This window comes from Arachis duranensis, chromosome 9, assembly GCF_000817695.3.
Source record: "Arachis duranensis cultivar V14167 chromosome 9, aradu.V14167.gnm2.J7QH, whole genome shotgun sequence".
Lineage (NCBI taxonomy): Eukaryota > Viridiplantae > Streptophyta > Magnoliopsida > Fabales > Fabaceae > Arachis > Arachis duranensis.
In genome coordinates this window covers 10,101,432-10,110,777 of record NC_029780.3, presented here as the reverse complement: position 1 = coordinate 10,110,777, position 9,346 = coordinate 10,101,432, and positions in this window count along the sequence as shown.

Here is a 9,346-nt window from a genome sequence, read left to right as displayed (position 1 = left end):
CAATTTAAAAAAAATCAACAAAATTTTAAAAAATTATGCTAAAAAGAATTAACAGATTTTTAAAAAATAGTGTTAAAATATAAAAAAGAACAATCTAAATAAAATTAAAAAAAATAACAACTTAAATAAAATAATTTGAAATTTAAAAAATAACAACCTAAGTAAAATAACCCAAACAAATAAAACAATTTAAAATTTAAAAAATAACAACTTAAGTAAAACAACCCAAACTTAAAATTTGAAAATAACAATCTGAGCAAATAATAATTTATAATTTATAAATGTAAATCTAAAAGTTTCTAGTGACGACACGTAAGCAAATAAACTCCCAGACTCAACATATGAGCGCCACATCAGCAAATGAGCTCCCCATTTGTATTACTATAAAGATACTAAAATTGAATTTTTCCCTCAATTAATGAAGGTGACGTATCAATTCCTGGTGAACCCATTTTTCTTCCAAAATGAATCCATTTAATGAATAATGTATAATTAATTATACTAATTTAAAAAAATATCTTTATTATAATTATATAAAATCAATATTTAATACATTATTAAACTACTTATCAATTATCAATCGAAAATATTTTTAATCATTTTAATGAATAATGCATAATTATATTAATTTAGGAAAATATCTTTATTATAATTATATAAAATTAATATTTAATGCATTATTAAATTAATTATCAATCAAAAATATTTTTAATCATTTTAATTATATTGATACCATTCTAATTCTTATTCATTATCCAATGATTTTATTAGTGGCAAGTTATTACCTTAATGGTAACCCATTTATAATAATAATAATAATTTTATTAGGATAAATATCAAATTCTATTCCTAATATAAAAATACAAAATTTTTATTCCTTCCATTTTTATTTTACCACTATAAAAGATCATGTATGCTAGAAGAAAATATTATTTGTTTACTAATTACTCTTTCATTGGATAGCTTTTACAACAATTCTTTTTGAAAATGGATCCTCTCCATTTTTAATTCTACTGGAGAGAATAAAGTGTGATCTTTCACCTTTAATTTTGGGACCAGAAATTAATAAGAGAGAGAACAATGAATGGTAAGATCACATACTGGACACTATCCAATTTTTTTCTTACTGGAGAGGATCCACTCCCATTTTTTTTCTTCCTATGAGGCATCGTTGCAAGAAGGCAACTATCGCGGATACAAACCACCACACTCTCCAATTTCGGTGCTCATCATTCGGTGCTCATCATTCGGAGCTATATATGATATGTTATCCATGAAGCATTTATAGACATTGGTATGCATAAATAAAAAAAGTTTTGTATTTAACTTTAAGTCATTTACCTGTTTGTGGTATGTTGCAGTGTGAAATTACTTTCAATTTGTGTTTGCAATGATATTATGGTTTTTAAGTTTTTACTTTAGTACTGTATTATGATTTTATCTCATCATTTTTTTTAGATATCAAGTTGACGTATTTTTATTTATTATTATTATTCAAATTGATATGATATAAATTTACAAAAAAAAAACAAAAAAAACTCTCACTCAATTTATTTTATTGTAGTCTTCTATCTGTTTTATTTCTTTTAATTTTTTTCTTATTCATTTTATTGTCTTTTTAAATGTTATATAATTTATACCAATTAATTGATTATAATTCATATTATATCAGTTAGTTTAATTCATTAATTTATAATATGCATAATAAAATAGATCATTTATTACTTATTATAACGTTAATTCTCTAAAATCTAAATCTGAATAATTATATTTTTACTTTTTGTAAATATTATTAATAATGAATAATAATTAACCACTCATACTTTAAATCAAAGTGTTTGGATGATTTTTATATTTATTAATATTAATTGTTGATTATTTTTTCGTAAATAAATTGTATTATAAGTCTATGTTAGTTCATAATTAATTAACAATTAATGTTCATGAAGCTATGTTACTCTAAATTTTATATTTTACAAATAATTCATTTAAATGTAATTTTTTTTAAACATAAAAATATATTATTTTTAATAATACCATACTTTTACTTTTTTTTTATTCTAAATGAATATTTTATCGAATACTAATTAAAGTCATCATTCCATTTGTTTTTACTAATCTATTATCTAACTATTATATAAAATTAAAATCTTATTAATGAATTTAATATTAAAGTTAATTTGGCTTTTTTCTTGAATATGTTTCAATTTTTTTAGTCTAATCAACCAAAACTATTCAATTATAAATAGTCACTTCTATCTTATTTTATATTATTAGCTAATTAAAATTACTAAAATTTAATAATACAATTCTATTTTATATTTTTATATTTAGTCCAATCCATCCAAACTATATAATAATCACTTTAATTTCTATATTTTATGATGTAATACTACATATATTAATAGCAAAATAACATAATAAATTATCATATTTTAATATTAATAGCAAAATAACATAATAAATTATCATATTTTAATATTAAATATAAAATTAATACGTACAAAAATTTTCAAACTTTTAAATCAATACGGATCATTGTAAGCAACAACAATGCTTACAATCATGAATTAAGAAAATATCTTCATTATATTTAAATCAAATCAATATTCAATGCATTATTAAACTAATTATCAATCATCAATATTTTTAATCATTCTAATTATATTAATTGATATAGTTCTAATTCTCATCCATGTGCAATAATTTTATTAGTAGATAGTTAGTGCACACATTAATGGTGACCCATTTAATTTAATAATAATAATAATAATAATAATAATAATAATAATAATAATAATAATAAAAGTCTAAACGGTACGTACATTATATTTTAAAAAAGTAAAACATATTTTAAAAAGGATTAGGATATCAATAATAAATTGTGATAGATTATCAATATTAATAATTACTTTTTATAAATATTTTTGTACTACTAAAGATTACATATTGTAACAGTTCAGCCCACACTCACTCGTCAAAACGCGTCATGCTAGGGAGAGGTATCCACAGCCTCACGATTTTGCTTTTGACGATAGAGATGCTAGCCAAAGTCCCCACACTCACTCGTCAAAACGCGTCATGCTAGAGAGAGGTATCCACACCCTTATAAGGCATGCTTCGTTCTCCTCCCCAACCGATGTGGGCCTTACACATATAGTATTTTTTTGTGGAATAAAAAAGTTGTGGTTCATAATATTACCGTGAAATTATATTGTCTGGATACAAGATTAATTAGTTAACAAATTGAATATCAATGTAAATGTTTTATTTTCTACTCAAATTTTTATTTATTAGTTGTTGTACTTTTTATATTTACAGTAAATATTAAACATAAAAAAATAAAAAAATAATATTGATGGTTATCTATTTAATTTATTTAGAGTCATAATTAAATTTGATATAATTATAGCAAGTATCTACAATTAATAATAATATGATACTATAATTTTAAGTTGTATAACATAATAAAAAAAGAACATACCAATATATATCTTCTTCCTGCATAGCTATAATATTATATATATTTATGTTTCTCCTCTTTTAACTCTTTTTTAAAAAGATTGGCATATAATTAATGTACATAAAATATATACTGAGCAAGTATTTCTATTGAATTAATCATAAAATTTAATAAAATATAATGACATAATTTTCACTTAATTATAGTATTTCCATTAAAAATATTGACTAATTATTACCGTGTACAATTAGTGTGTGTGGTTAATCATATAATTTTGTATACTAACATTGAAATAATATTGTTTCAGGTATATATTTTGCAAGCATGAAAGGAGAGTGTTGAGTTATTTTTTAATAGATTTAAATTATTTATTATTTATTGGAGAACTTTGTGCATTAAAATTCTTTAATAATGTGTTGTTCATTTTGAGTTGATTTTGATATGTTCTTATTTCACAGTAAAAAAATATATAAAAATTTATTGGTGGGTTTAAATATTATCAGGTTATATCTATAGTCATAGTGAGTATATATGTGTGATTTATTGAATAAAATAGTTTACTAAAATATATCTACTTATATTTATAATATACTAAAAATGAGTTTTCTCCTCTAAAATTGAGTTTTTTCCCTCTAAAACTGGATTTTCTCATTACTAATAAAAATAAGGTGTCAACTCCTCGTGCATTTATTTTTTCTCCAAAATGAAAGTACTATTCTCTTTTTTAAATTTATTTTAGAAAAATATCTTTATTATAATTATATTATAATTATATTACAATTAGCATTTAATGAATAATGCATGATCATACTAATTTAAAAAAATATATTTATTATAATTATAGAAAATTAATATTTAATACATTATCAACTAATGGCTACACGTTTTTATAATTTCACTTTCTCTTTATCTCTTTTTTTCACATTGATTTTTTTTAATTTATTGAACTAAATCAATTATATTAATTATTTATATTAACTAATTAAATACCTCTTAATGGGTTATTATAACTGTGCCTTTAGACCATAGCTTAAAAATATTATAAAAAATATTTTATAAAAGTTGTTGGAAAATAAATATTTTTAAAATATGTCTTTATGACACAAATTAACTAAATTATTTTTCAATTTAATGTGTTTGATAGGGGTGTTCAAATCCAAATCGATCGAAATTAAACCGCTCATCCAATCCAATCCAAATCAAAAACCGATTAAAACTGCACTAATTCGGATTTGATTGGATTCTATTTTTTGCAAACTGTTGGATTGGATCGGATTTCGGATCTATTTTTCATAACCGGTCCAATCCAATCCAAACCGCACAATGTGCTATAATATTATTATTTTATTATTGTATTTACAATTATACTTATAACATGTTCAATTTGTTATATATTTTTTTATTATTCATGTATTATTACTATTTAATAAATATTTTATGTTTAAAATATTATTTATTTATTTATTTTAACTAACCTATAATTTTATTTCTATTGTTATGTTATTGTTGGTTTTTTAAGATATTGTTAAGACTTGTTATGTCATTATTAGTTATTTAAAATTTGATGTTGAGACTTGTTATATGTATTTAATTTTTTTATTTAAAAAACCGCAAATCCAAACCGATCAAAACCGTTTGTAATCGGATGGAATTTCGAAAAAAAATTCATCCAATCTAAACCGCACCGCACATAAATTAAACCGTCGGATCGGATGACTTTTTTCCTTAAAAACCGAACAAAACCGTACCGCAAACACCCCTAGTGTTTGATTCATTCAATTATATTAATTACAACTAATCAATTATGTAATTTAATTTTATTAGGATAAATATTTCATCATTTAATATTTTATTTGATTCATTAAATTACATTAATCATAACTTCAAATATTTAATTTAATTAGAGTAAATATCAAATTAGTTTAAATTTTGCTTGATTCATCAAACCAAATTAATTATAACATTTGATTGAGATAAATATTAAATTATTTAATAAATAATATATAAAGCAATGAAATAAATGAACTCAATTAATTTAATTTATTATCTTATTATTTTTTTTTAATAAGATTGTATTTTGATTTTTCTCTTTCATTCTTTGTATTAATTAATTATATTAATCTTTTATTGCCATACATTTTTTATCTACTCCACACATTATTTTTTCTATCTTCTTTTACTTTTTTTAATTACTCTTTTTACTTTATTTTTAATTATTTATTTTACTTTTACTTCTCATATATAGATTTATTATAATTCATGACAAGTTCTTTTTTAATTTAAGTGATTTTTTGGGTTATATTTTACCATTGATGCTTTTATTTTATTTAGTGTATTTTTTTTAGTGTATGTTTAATATAATAATCTGTAAATATCTATTCTATTATATAAAAATTAAATTTACGTACTTAACAATAAAACTGTCATGGCATGTTTTTGATGTATGTGTTTTTCAATTTATTTCTTTTAACTTATTAAATTTAATTTTTATAATAAATTAATTATATCAACTCATTTATTTGGTTAATTATTTAAATATCATACAATTTATTATAATTTCTATCAATTAATTAATTGTAATTCAAATTGAATGATTATTTTATTACGAAATTATTATTTTCTAATCTATTTATAGGCAATACATATATTAATTATAATCGCAAATTAAGCTATTTTACATTAAATGACTTATATAATGGTTATCTCATTTATTATCATAAATACTGAATTAAATAAGTCATTATTGCTTTTGATTTAGAATCAAATGAAAATAAAACCAGAGATACTATTTTATTTGGCCTTTAGGGTTTAATGGGTGTCACACTCAAATATAAATAGTGACTTCCGGATTTTGGCCTCCAACATATCAAAGCCACCTCCATAACTATTTTTCCATAAATGGAATTGCGATTCAACTCTATCAGATCAGGGATACAGAAGATTTTCAAATAACAATGGAATGGTCTGGATTTACACGAATTCCAGATGTTCGAACTTACGATATTGTTTCAATTGGTTGTCGTTACGAGAATGACTCTAATCTATATGTGTCTAAGAACTAGAATAGATTAAATATTATTTAAGTAATTTATTTCTAATATTGGTATTTGATTAAATTAGTTTTAGAGAATTTAAATTGTTGACTCAATTTATATATTACGACTATTCTTTTTGAATATATTATTTTTTATATTTTTAATATAAATTTATTTTTTTCTGATTTTAAGTTTATTTTCTTTCTTCGATATATGTATCACCTTTTTTTTTCATTTTATATTTCAGATTAGTAATATAATTATTAAAAAAAATATATTTAAAAAAATATTAAAATATCACTATTAAAAAAAAGAAAGTGGGATGAAAATGACTTACGTCTGAACTTTCAATAACTATTTTGATTATAAATAACTTGTTTACATGTCAAGTGACACGTGTCACTAATCTGACACGTCAACCAATTATCTTGTGATACGGAGACGATTTCGATTAATTTTATCTTTCGAGGACCAAAATGAAAATCGATATATCTTTCAAGGACGATTTTGACTATTAACTCATTTTTTTATTTATGTATATGTATATATATTAAAAAAACTAGAGAGAGAGAGAGAGAGTTATTTAACAAAATTAATATATAAGGTCATGGAAAGTCTCATCCAAATTTAACAAGAACAAGACGACTTATATAGATAGAAATGGTTTTCATAGATAATAAGGTAAGTTGATTATTTTCCATGATTTTTTCAAGTGATGCTAGGTCTATTTTATAAATATTTTTGGTTCATATTTTAAGTTTATTTGATAAGTAAACCCTTACATGAATCAAAAACAGTACGATTTTAAAGATTTATAAGTGCTAATAGTCTTTATATTTAATTTGTTTTATAGTGTGATAATAGCCAATATATTTGTTGGTGAATTTAACTATTACTATATTATTTATGATCATATTCAGTATATATGTCTAATTCATTGAAGAAAGTAGATTATTAAAACCAATTAATAACTATTTTAGAGTTAATCCAATTAACACTAGATTAAAATAATGCATAACATGTTACTTTTTTATTAATCAAATTATTATAATTTAAATTAATTTTAGAAAAATAATTTAAAATTATAATTTCAATCTTATCACGTGCATGGCACGGGTAAATACATTTGTACTCGGGTGTCCGTGGATCGGATATGACCGAAAATTCGATCCGATCCGCACAATTTCCATCGGATCGGATATGATATCCGCACTTTTTTCTAGTGCCGGATCCGATCCGACCCGATCCGCAAATGTGCGGATCGGATATCGGATATCGGATATATCCGCATAATTAAACCTTCTCTTTTTAATCATATTTCAATGTAAAAAAATTCAATAAAAATATTTCTTTCATACTTTTAAACTTATTTATTCCTAAAATATTTTTAATCAAACTCTTTCTAAATAACAAAAATAAAATAATACAATATATGAATAATAATTACTAACTAAAACATACAAACAAGTAAATATAATACCAAACATATATATATATATTTTAATTATTATTGTGCGGATTTGTGGATCCGCGGATCGGATACGCGAATGTAGAGGAGATATCCGCGATCCGATCCGCAAAGGGTGCGGATCGGATCGGATCCGATTAATTTGCGGATCAGATCGTATCCGCAATTTTTCAGGTCGGATACGGATATTTACCGCGGATCTGCGGATACGATCCGATTCATGGACACCCCTATGTACTCTCTTATTTTTCACCGGATAGCCACCCCACCTTCATCAATAATAATCTCATTTTGCTGTCGCTACTTGGCTTGCCATACGTCATTCACCCTTAGTAAAAATAACCATTCAATTAAAGATAAAAATAATCATCTGCGTACCTAATGAATTGAACATCTAACATATTTTAATTATATATAACTAAACTCAATCCAATCAAAATAATTATCTACATAAAAATTAAAATAACCATCCGTATACTACTAAAATGATGATCCTAAATTGACCATTAAAATAGAAAAAAATGAATAAATAGAAGAAATAACTATGATCATCCAACAATTTAATTTTTATTAAAAAAAGAAAAAATATATAATTTGACACATAAATCTTATAATTTAATATAACCATAAAATTGGAAAAAAAAACTTGAACAGATGAATTGTAATCACCAACTAAAAATGAACGATATTGCATTTCATTTACAAACTTCTACGAGGTGACGGATGTATCATGGACAAACACTTGTTACCCTTTTACCTGGCGCTGTCAACGTCCGGAGAAACACCCACGCGGGCTATGACAGAGTTGTTCCTAGTCTGGGTTGATGCAGTGCCGTGACAACGATCCACACAATTGATAGGCACGGCTGGGCGACAATCAATCATAATTTATTTTAAATTTTAAATTAGTAAATATTTAGAATTAATAAATTAATTATAATTTGATTTAAATTTTAATTTAATTGCATTATATATATTGTACACTAATGACATTTGCTTCTTATACTTTTTCTTATATATATATATATATTTTTTTTGTTTTTCCCATTTTTTTTCAAACTAAAATATATACAAGAACATTAATGCATAAGGTTAATACATTTAATCTATACATGAGCATGCACCCAATTCCCAAATATGGAGATACAAAAATACCTTTTTATCCCAGCCAATGTTCCCAATTCTCCCCAAACTTGAATAATAAACGCTCTCACTAGCCTAAACTAATCAAAGATCCAAACAAGGGACTTTTATTTTTTTTCACTTTAGGCTTGTAATGTGCTACAATAAAGAACAATTGGGTTAAGCATAGGCTCAAAATTGGCTAACAATGGAGAGTAAAAGGTAGGCTATTTGGGTAAGTGAGCTAATGAAATAATG